A 12331-nucleotide genomic window follows, 5' to 3' on the forward strand; every position below is an offset into this window, starting at 1 on the left:
GACCTCTCTACGATGTGAAAAGTAGGGGTCAAGCCTAGATAAAAACTGGCTTAAGCCAAAATTGACTTCTCTTCTGTCAAGAAATCCATGCCTGGTTCTCTTTCCCTGGGGACCTTCTACTCTATCTCCTTATAGCAGGAAAGCTATCAAAAGAAATTTCATGATTGATTCCAATGCATTGCTATAGAAGTTAACTACCCCTGAATGCTTTTGTGAACACCAAGTCTAAAGGACTCTTCCTTCACAATCTGTTACTAGATTTTTCTTACTGGTATCATCTCACCCTTAGATTACTACAGCAATTTCTAACTCTTTTTTTTGTCCTCTAGATGCTTTCTACTATAATCAGTGCTAATTATAGCCATTGAACTAATTGACCTAAAACCGTTTTCTACTGCTGCCTAACAAGGTATCACAAACTTAGTCGCTGAAAACACTCTTTTTAATGTTCACAGTTCTGTGGGTCAGAAATCTGGACATAGTGTTGCTGGGTTCTCAGCTTAGGGTTTCACAAAGCTATTAGGAAAATTAAGATGTTGGCTGGGTTGCATTCCCATCTGGAAATGGGGCCCTCTTCCAGCTTATGTGGAAAGTTCAATTCCTTGTGATCATAAGACTTAGATTCCCATTTCTTACTGCCTAACAACTGAGAGATGCTTTTAGTTCCTTAAGGCTATTCTCATTCTCTGATAGGTAACCCTCTTTGTCTTCAAAGAGCAATCTTCCATTATACTTCAAATATTTCTAAGGAGTGACTGATCCCACCTAAGGGCTCACTGGATTAGATCAAGTCCATCTAAGATAATCTACTTTCCTTAGAGTCAACAGTCATGAGATTAAAAGCTGCTTGCTCTTTGGAAGGAAAGCTATGACAAATCTAGACAGCATACTAAAAGGCAGAAACATCACTTTGCTGACAAAGGTCCATGTAGTCAAAGCTACGGTTTTTCCAGTAGTCATATGTGGATATGATTTGGACCATATAGAAGGCTGAGTGCCAAAGAATTGATGCTTTTGAACTGTGGTGCTAGAGAAGACTCTTGTGGGTCCCTTGGACAGCAAGGAAATCAAACCAGTAAATCCTAAAGGAAATCAACCCTGAATATTCATTGGAAGGACTGATGCTGGAGCTGAAGCTCCAATTCTTTGGCCACCTGATGTGAAGAGCTGACTCTTTGGAAAAGACCCTAATGCTGAGAAAGACTGAGGACAAGAGGAAAAGGGGGCGACAGAGGATGAGAAGGTTGGATGGCATCATTGACTCAATGGACATGAGTTTGAGCAACCTCGGTGAGATAGTGAAGGACAGGGAAGCCTGGCATGCTGCAGTCTATGGGGCTGAAAAGAGTCAGACATGACTTAGCAACTGAACAACAATGATAACAATTCAATGTAACATGACCTATTCATGGTTGTGATGTTCCATTCACACTCAAGGATAGGAATTAGACAAAGTATATACTAGAGATTAATAGAACTGGGGGATCTTGGTGCCATCTTACAATTCCATCTATCTATACAGCAAGTAGCTATTTAAATTTAGCAACATTAAAAACAAACCTAATTTCAATGCTGTTTATTGCATCTTATTTTTTTCCTCTAGGTTCACTTTTCTCTTTGACAATATTATTTGTGATTTGACATTGGCTATATTATTATTTGACAAGACCCTTTAGTGAGTATTTTATTGAGGGTCAGTAACAGGTAAGCACTTTTAGTTGCCAGAAAATGTCTTTATTTTAGTCTCACTTTTAAATTATAGTTCAGACTTGTGTGGGACTCTAATTGACATTTACAGCTACTTTTCTAGAGAAGGCAATGGCATCCCACTCCAGTACTCTTGCCTGGAAAATCCCATGGACGGAGGAGCCTGGTAGTCTGCAGTCCATGGGGCCGTGGAGAGTCGGACACCAATCAGTGACTTCACTTTCACTTTCATGCATTGCAGAAGGAAATGGCAACCCACTCCAGTGTTCTTGCCTGGAGAATCCCAGGGACGGGGGAGCCTGGTGGGCTGCCGTCTGTGGGGTCGCACAGAGTCCGACATGACTGAAGTGACTTAGCAGCAGCAGCAGCAGCTACTTTTCTATTGCCTTCTGGCATCTGAAGACTGAAGCTGGATATTAGTTCAATTGTACTTCCTTTGTAACTAATGTTTTCCCTCCTTGATGGGATTTAACAGTGATATTTTCTAGTTCCACAAGTCTAAGGGTGTACTTATTTATTTTCCTCTTGGTTTCTAGAATACCTTTTCAATTTAAGGATTCCCATCTTTCTTAAATTTTGTAAAATTCTGTATGTTTTCAAATGTTGCTTCAATCAGTTCAGTTCAGTCCCTCAGTTGTGTTTGACTCTTTCAGACCCCATGAAGTGTAGTGTGCTAGGCTTCCCTGTCCCTCACCAACTCCTGAGCCTACTCAAACTCATGTCCATTGCATTGGTGATGCCATCCCACCATCTCATCCTCTGTCGTCCCCTTCTCCTCCAACCTTCAATCTTTCCCAGCATCAGGGTCTTTTCCAATGAGTCAGTTCTTCACATCAGGTGGCCAAAGTACTGCAGTTTCAGCTTCAGCATTAGTCCTTCCAATGAAGATTCAGGACTGATTCCTTTAAGACTGACTGTTGGATCTCCTTGGAGTCCAAGGGACTCTCAAGAGTCTTCTCCAACACCACAGTTCAAAAGCATCAATTCTTCAGCACTCAGGTTTCTTTACAGTTCAACTCTCACATCCATACATGACCACTGGAAAAACCATAGCTTTCACTAGAAGGACCTTTGTTGGTAAAGTAATGTCTCTGCTTTTGAATATGCTGTCTGGTTTGGTTATTGCTTTTCTTCCAAGGAGCAAGTGTCTTTTAATTTCATGGCTGCAGTCACCATCTGCATGATTTTGGAGCCCCAAAATTAAAGTCTGCCACGGTTTCCATTGTTTCCCCATCTATCTGCCATGAAGTGATGGGACCGGATGCTATGATCTTAGGTTTCTGAATGTTGAGTTTTAAGCCAGCTTTTTCACTCTCCTCTTTCACTTTCATCAAGAGGCTCTTTAGTTCTTTTTTGCTTTCTGCCATAAGGGTGATGTCATCTGTATATCTGAGGTTATTGATATTTCTCCTGGCAATCTTAATTCCAGCTTGTGCTTCATCCAGCCTGGCATTTCACATGATGTACTCTGCATATAAGTTAAATAAGCAGGGTGATAGTCTTAATATAAGTTAAATAAGCAGAGTGATATTCCACAGTTTGTTGTGATCCACACAGTCAAAGGTTTTGGTATAGTCAATAAATCAAAAATAGATGCTTTTCTGGAACTCTCTTGCTTTTTTGATGATCCAGTGGCTGTTGGCAATTTGATCTCTGGTTCCTTCCTTTTCTAAATCCAGTCTGAACACCTGGAAGTTCACGGTTCATGTACTTGAAGCCTGGCTTGGAGAATTTTGAGCATTACTTTGCCAGTGTGTGAGATGAGTGCAGTTGTGCTGTAGTTTGAACATTCTGTTGTATTCTTTTCATTATTTTTCCCCCCAGGAACTCTTAATAGAATAATATCCAAAATAATTTATTCTCCGTGTATGTTAACTGCTCTTTCATATTTTTATTGTTTTTTGTATCTAAGTACTGCATGCTGAGAGAATCCCCCAGTTTTGTCTTCCAGTTCAGTAATTCTTTTTTCAACTCTTATCCAGAGTTTGTCCCTTCTACTGATTTTTTAAAAATGTCTTATCTGTGTAATAGTCCATCTGAATACTTTAGTTTGCTTTATTAGCCATGCATTTTGTGTAATTTTTTTACCTATACTATAATTTTTTTTAAGTTTCAAAGGAAAATTTGTATTTCTTTGCAGAATCAAACTATATTTTTTAGATTTTTAAAAAACTATTTTCTTTTGTCTCAAGTAAATTTGCCTTTTTTTTTTTTTTTAACCACAGTTTTATTTGGCTCCTCTGTCTTAGAATTGGTTTCCTGGTTATATTTTAGAATTTCAGTTTTCAGATTCTGGGGTGGGAGGTTTTGATTTTTGTTTCTTTTTGTGTGTGTGTGCTCATCTCCTGCTATCTAGTGATTTCATAGTTGCCTCAGAGAATCACCCCTAGAGCCCTCAGGCAAGAGCTCAGTGCACTGGCAGCTGTTCCCAGGTCCCATCCTAGGTGATATTATTAATATACAAGACAGTATTGGGTCAGATCCAGGTAAAGAGGATGTGTCTACATCCTTTCACCTCACCAGATGCTGACCGTCTCAGAAATTATATTCCTGGGCCAAAGCATCCTTAAAGTCGACAGAAGAGCTCCAGCCCTAGTCATGGCTTCAAGCAGTAGAGGAGATTAATTCCCAAATATTTCCTGTTATTTCCTGTTATCCCTCAGAAGCTGTTCTGCTACCTCCGCTATGTGCTTCCAGACCCAGAGCACGTTCCACAGCTTCAGCCCCATCGATCTGCTCAAGACTGTGAGCAGAGGACTGACATAACCTGGGAAACATTTTAAAGTATATCAGCTGCTGAACTGAGAATGGGCTTTGGGGATCAGTGGCGTGGTTGATGGAGCAAGAGTCGAGGCAAGGAGACTAATAATTAGAGATGATGGTGGCTCAGACTGGCACAAAGGGAAGCAAAGAATCAAGGATGACTGCGAGAGTTTTGCTCTGGGCAGCTGGGTGGATGCGGCGCTCTTCACTGAAACAGGGAAAGACTAAATCTTTTCCCAATTAAGTGAGTTGTTTGCCCAAACCCAGATGATTAGGGTTTGTTGCAGGCCCCTTGATTCCAGATGTGAAACAAAAAGTTAGAGGAAATTTGGTTTCCAACATTAAGGTCAGAGATATATTGGACCAAGTGATCAGAGATCCTAAAAGGATGGGTCCCTCTAAACTGGGGGTAGGTTAAAGGAGCCTCTTGGTACTGATAGTCAGTGGCTGATTTACTCTAAACTTAGTTTAGCTTATGTTTCTGTATATTCACTGCCACCTAATTGTGTGAATCAGCCTGTGTCCAGTATGATTTTGGGGGGTGAGGCTATTTCTCCTTTCTGTGTGATACCTCTGGTTTAATTCTGTTACCTTGGAAGTTAGCACTGGTAACAATACCACTCATGAGAAATCAAAAGATAATTTAGATTCATAACTGAAGTATCATTTAGGGCATGTCTCTGTGCATAGAAAGTGAAATCAAATGTTCAGGCAATTATGAGAATTATTCAGGCAAAGACATTTCTTCCTCCCTTATATGGATATTTCATGAAAAATTTCTAGGCTTGTCATTAACTAGCTCATTACTTTAATTAACCACTTCATTATGTAAGTGTAGACACAGTCTTAGAATTATTTGTACTGTTTCTTCCTGTGTGTAAATAACTGTGAAGTAAAAATATTAATTTATGAATGTAATTGTGTAGGTGATCACTCCACATTTACTCAGAATTAGCAATTAGTGCATGCAAATCAGCTAAGACAAAAGTCTCTCTGATCCTGTTCAGAATACAGGAAGAGTTAATTTGCAAGAATGCCTGCTTCTGGCCCATTTGATTCTTAAAAGTCACGTTCTTGCCTCTGAAAATCAGAAACGGACCATATTTGTTGTGAGCTTTATGATCACCGCTAATGCCCTTGCAAACACAAGAAATAAAATGCTAACAAATCATCAGCCATTACCTAATTATATTTACCGAGACAGATAAAGTTGGGGGTGGGGGAGAGTGGATCATATTTTTTTAAAGGCGTTTCTCACTTTGCAAACAAAGATGAAATTTATAGCTTAATTATTCTTCATAGTGCTATACTGAGCCTTTTCTGTTAATCATACCCAAGTCCTAAGATTTTTCTCCCAAAAAGGTATAAAATGTGTGTTGACTCCCAGTTAGATCAGATTCCCTCCAGTACAGGTAATGCTAATGGGATTTAACATTCCTGAGGCTTCACTGGGGCCCTCAGTAGGAAAAACTCTGATATACATGAAGTATCACTCTTCCAGCAATATAAACATCAACTAACACAGAAGAGTACATTTGCCTTGGACATTTTGAATTGTGGAAGTTATTAGAATTACAGGTCATTAAAGATCATGCTTGTGATTGAATAGCAGCAGGTGAGTTGCCTTGATCATTGAACAATATTTGGAGGCTTATTTCTAGGTTGTGTGTGTGCCTGCTAAGTTGCTTCAGTCGTGTTCAACTCTTTGTGCCTGTATGGACTGTAGCCCGCCAGGCTCCTCTGTCCAGTGAGATTCTCCAGGCGAGAACACTGGAGTGAGTTGCCATGCCCTCCTCCAGGGGATCTTCCCCATCCAGGGATTGAACTCAGGTCTCCCACAGTGCAGGTAGATTCTTTACTGACTGAGCCACCAGGGAAGCCCTTATTTCTGGGTTATATATTTACAAATATTTGTGGTGATTGCTGTTCAGTTGCTAAGTCGTGCCACTCTTTTGCAACCCCATGGACTGTAGCCCAACAGACTCCTCTGTCCATGGGGTTCTCCAGGCAAGAATATTGGAGTGGGTTGCCATTTCCTTCTCCAGGGGATCTTTCCATATTAGGGATCAAACCCATGTCTCCTGCATTGGCAGGTGGATTCTTTACCACTGAGCCACCAGGGAAGCCCAGATATACTGTCCCTGAAACAGAGCAGGAGCCTGTGGGGCCTTCCTAGGACAGAATTACTCTATGTCCTCCACCTGTCTTCCATCCGTAAAAGAACTTAAACCAAAGAATAAATGTATTCAGAGAAATAAGAATATGCAGAAACAAAGGAAAAGCAGTCAAACAAGACAAAAAATAATAATTCAGTCATTAAACAAAGTCAAAGACCTTTAGTTCCTTCTCAAGGGCTATAGATAATGTTCTGAGCCATATCCTCTGAGCTGTTTTATAGACACAATAAAACCCCCATGAGGTGGAAGAAGTTAACTAACTATATGACCAGACTGTAGCCATGACGTGTGTGTGTGTGTGTGTGTGTGCGCGCGCGTGTGTGTGGTGTGTGTGTGTGTTCAGTCGCTTTACTGCTGCTACTGATGCCAAGTTGCTTCAGTCGTGTCCAACTCTGTGCAACCCCATAGACGGCAGCCCACCAGGCTCCCCCATCCCTGGAATTCTCCAGGCAAGAACACTGGAGTGGATTGCCATTTCCTTCCCTCAAGGAGCCATGACATAAGCTACCATAACTCTAAGAACTGGCCTCAAGGCAATGGGAACAAATCAACCCTGGGACTGAAGATTAACACATAATTGGTCAGGGGATTTCTGCAGAAACTAACACTTCTGGCCAGCAATTTGTTATGTAAGCGAACACTGAAATACTCTAGTCAATATGCAAGTGAATATTGAAATACTCCAGTCAATAACATTTGGGTAACAAAAGACATATCAATACATCTCTGGTTAATAATTTGTTAACTGTACTTGAAACAACATAATGCTGATCAGACCACTGCATCACTAATTTCATGGTGATTGTCAGAGATGACCATACTGGTCTACATGCAGGCCTCTATTTGTCTGTACACCCCTGAAACTCCCCTTTAAAAGCTCTTGCCCACTGATGGGCAGGGGGGATCTGGTGTTTGGACATGAGTCTGCCTTCCTTCCCAGTTGCCAGTCTCATGAATAAAGCAACTTTTTTTTTCTATCAACACCTACCTCTTGAATATTCGCTTCCGAGCAGTGAGTAGCTGGAGCTGAGTTTTGATAATATCCTGAAGTTTTCTAAGATGCATCCACAGGTCTGTGTAAACTGAGCTATATGCGCTGGCCACTGTGATCACATATATTCTTAACTCGTCATATGCTTTGGGGAAACACTTAGGTGCCAGACTATAACTTGAGAGCTCCTTTGAAAGAGCATGGACTGAAGTGGTTAGGGAAGATGAAGGTAGGTATTCAATCCGCTTCTCATTTACTCATGAATTTGATGTTTCAACTTTCATTCTCCCGCTTAGTGCAACTCTCCGGCATCACCACCAGAAGGAGCAAGGTTACTGTCTAGCGAGAAAAGCAGGTAGCTTTCCATCACTACTCACAGCAGTGTTAGATAGCTTATCTATCAGAAGCTGATATCTAAATGTCAGTCACATGCTAGGTATTTTACAACATTATTTCTTCATTTTTAATGTTTGATGTTTAAATTATATTATTTCTTTTTAAATAATATATTCATAAGTTTGAAAATTTTTCAAGTTCAACAGACTATACGATGAAAACTCTCCTCTGCCCCCTTTGTCCCTCAGCCTCTCAGCTGTTTTTCTCACAGGCAACTGACATTACCAGTTTCTTGTGGTATTTCACTTCACACGTATGTAACGTTATCTGTTTCTTTAGAACTAATTTATGCATGCACATGTCTGACATTTTGCGCCCCCATGGACAGGGCTCCTCTGTCCATGGAGTTCTCCAGGCAAGAATACTGGAGTGGGTTGCCATTTTCTACTCCATTTATTTATGTGTGTGTGTGTGTTTACATATGTAAACAAATACATTCTTTCCCTACCCTTTTAAAGATAAATGGTAGTATGCTACACACATAACTGTGCATTTAATGATATATCTTAGAGATAGTTCCATATCAATACAAAAGGATCTTTCCTAATCTTTCTTCTGCTATCACTGTGTGCATGTGCTGTAATTCATTCAATCAGTTCTTTATTGATGTGCGTTTAGGTTACATACAACCTTTTGTGATTACAAACAATGCTGCAATGAATAAGCCTGCAAGGATACTACTTTTTAAAATGCAAGTTTGCCTTCTGGGAGGAGATGTCAGCAGTGACTCTGTTTTGTACTTTATGACTCCATAACTGTGCTGACCAAACTCTGCTTTCAAAAAAAGGAGGGGTGGGATATTTGCTGAGAATGTAATTCCTGAGAACTACATAGAAAAGTGCCTTTACTAAGACATTCTTGACAAGGCAAGAAATTGTTTTAAAAAATTGGCTTGGCCAAAATGTTCATTTGGGTTTTTCTGTAACATCTAATGGATGGTTCAATCATAGTTCTTGGCAAACAACTTATGCTTTGCTGTTTTACTTTTAAAACCCGATACTGAGGGCGGTCCTAAGATGGCGGGGGAATAGGACAGGGAGACCACTTTCTCCCGCACAAATTCATCAAAAGAACATTTAAACGCTGAGTAAATTCCACACAACAACTTCTGAATGCCAGCAGAGGACATCAGGCATCCAGAAAAGCAGCCCATTGTCTTCGAAAAGTGTAATTAGCCTCCAATTAAAATAAATAAATTTAAATAAAAAAAAAACCCCGATACTTTTTGTTCCCCAGACAGGACATTATTCTGGTTGCTGCCAGAATCTGTGCTGCTAGATTGCCATTCCAAGACCACAAATAAATGCATTTCTTTGTTTGTAGTCTGCCTCTTTTTCTCACATGACAACCTGTAAGATACATTCTTAGAACTGAGTTCCTGGGTCAAAGAGCATACATGCTTATAGGCTATTTCCAACTACATCACCATTTCACACACAGGAGGTTCTCAGAGAAGTAAAATGACTCACAGTTATTAAACACTGGAGCCAGAATTCAAACATGTGCTTTTTCTATATCACCACATTGCTCTTTTACTGGTTGAAAAGATTTTTCCTCAGTAATAAATGAGTATGTATATGTACAATGCATGTGGTAAGTACTTTATAGGATACAAATGAGTAAAGACATGGATACTCTCCTCAAGCAGGTTATGATTCAGTAGTTTCAATAAAATATTGGAAGGAAGTAGGTGAAGCTATGGAATATATATGCCTCACATACCTACATTACACACATACATATATATGTGTGTGTATATATGTATGTATATTTTTACACACATACGCCATTTGAAGTAAATATAAATAATGGATGTGGCAACTCAAGCAGTATAAATAACCTCTACTACAAGTCTGCTACCTCATTCACTCATTCCTTCATCCAAATGTACTGAGAACTTGCTGGATTTTTCTGTATAGTCCTCAGTCTTAGGTTTTATTTGTAGATTTCTACCTTGGTCCTGATTCCTCAGTCCTTGTCTAGCCTATTGGAGATGTTTCCCTTCAGACTAAACTCTAGTCTTCTCCTTGGTGTTCCTTCCCTGAGATGAGTGCTTTGTTCTGATTTCCAGGCCAGTGGCTGGTGCCCAGCTGTTTGTTGACAATGTTTCCAGAGGTTGGAGCTTGAATATACAGTCTCTGGCTTTCACCTAGCCTAGATCTGGAGTGCCAGGTCTAGAGCTTCCCTACTGTTCAGGCTCATTTTAAATAAACGGACCCAACTTTATATGGATAGTAATGTTTGAAAGATATAATATATGAATAGGTAGTTTTGGGGGGCTTTCCCAGTAGCTCAGTGGTAAAGAATCCACCTGCAATGCAGGAGACGTGGGTTCAATTCCTGGGTTGGGAAGATCCCCTGGAGAAGAGCATGGCAACCCACTCCAGTATTCCTTCCTGGGAAAATCCCATGGACAGAGGAGCCTGGTGGGCTATGGTCTGTGGGGTCACAAAGAGTCAGGCGTGACTAAAGCATCTGAGCACAAGCAAGATGTAGTTTTTCTAATTATAAAGTGTTATTGACTTCCCTGGTGGCTCAGACAGTAAAGCGTCTGTCTACAATGCAGGAAACCCGAGTTCAATCCCTGGGTCGGGAAGATCCCCTAGAGAAGGAAATGGCAATCCACTCTAGTACTACTGCCTGGAAAATCCCATGGACAGAAGAGCCTGGTAGGCTACAGTCCATGGGGTCACAAAGAGTCGGACATGACTGAGCGACTTCAATTCATACAAATTCAAATTATTATCATGAAAGGATAGGGGCCTAGGTGTAAATTTGGGATGTTATCAGCACAGAGGTATTCCAGCAACCCACTCCAGTATTCCTTTCTGGGAAAACCCCATGGACAACGGAGCCTGGCGATGGTCCATGGGAATTCATGCCTCTGACTTGGTTCTGCTGTTAAAATTTCTGATTTATGTAATTAAAATTACTTGCCAAAATACAATGACATGATTAAAGAACATCCTCACCACTCAAAGCATGCTGAGAATTCTGTTTAGTTAATTGGAGTTATGTGTGTACCTCCAGGGCTGAATAGTTTGCAAAAGTGCACTATCTGTTTTCTTTTCAGCTAAACTGATCCAGGAGATGTTTTGTTCCTAAGTTGTCACGCAAAAAGGTGAATTTAGGGACTTCCTGTGGTCCAGAGGTTAAGAATTTGCTGTCTAATAGATGTGAGAGTTGGACTATAAAGAAAGCTGAGTGCCGAAGAATTGATGCTTTTGAACTGTGGTGTTGGAGAAGACTCTTGAGAGTCCCTTGAACTGCAAGGAGATCCAACCAGTCCATCCCAAAGGAGATCTGTCCTGGGTGTTCATTGGAAGGACTGATGTTGAAGCTGAAACTCCAATACTTTGGCCACCTGATGCGAAGAGCTGACTCATTTGAAAAGATCCTGATGCTGGAAAGGATTGAAAACAGGAGGAGAAAGAGACAACAGAGGATGAAATGGTTGGATGACATCACCGACTCACTGGACATGAGTTTGGGTAGACTCCGGGAGTTGGTGTTGGACAGGGAGGCCTGGTGTGCTGCAGCTCATGGGGTCGCAAAAAGTCAGACACGACTGAGTGACTGAACTGAACTGAACTGAATGCAGGTGATGTGGGTTCAATTTCTGATCAGGGAAATAATATCCCACATGCCATGGGGCAATCAAGTCCATGTGCGGCAGCTAGGGAAGTCTGTGCTACAACTACTGAGCCTGTGTGCTGTAGAGCCTGTGCTTTGCAACAAGAGAAAGCCCACATGCCACAACAAAGAGCTTGAATGCTACAACGAAGACCCAACAGAGCCAAAAATAAAAAAGGTGAATTTAGTGTACATTCTCAGTTGTGTCCTATACATTACGTGCACAATGACCATAACTGCAAATTTACTCAAAATCTGATGAAGAATCTCATTTTTTAGATATTGAAAGGTTCTTGTTCTGCAATACCAGACCTCATATTACTAAGGGCTTTGCCTTTGCAAATAACAAGAACGTTGAACACATTTCAGTGAATCCAATTCAACAAAATCTCAGATTCTTTTAGTAAGAGTTTACTAGATAAGAGATATTGTATGCTTTGGTAAGTGAAGTCGCTCAGTCGTGTCTGACTCTTTGAGACCCTGTGGACTGTAGCCTACCAGGCTTCTCTGTCCATGGGATTCTCTAGGCAAGAATACTGGAATGGGTTACCATTTCCTTCTCCAGGGGATCTTCCCAACCCAGGGATCGAACCCGGGTCTCCCGCATTGGAGGCAGACGCTTTAACCTCTGAGCCAACTTTAGTCTTATTAGTTTTCCTCATTA

This window comes from Capricornis sumatraensis, chromosome 2 (assembly GCF_032405125.1).
Source record: "Capricornis sumatraensis isolate serow.1 chromosome 2, serow.2, whole genome shotgun sequence".
In the NCBI taxonomy this organism is placed as follows: Eukaryota; Metazoa; Chordata; class Mammalia; order Artiodactyla; family Bovidae; genus Capricornis; species Capricornis sumatraensis.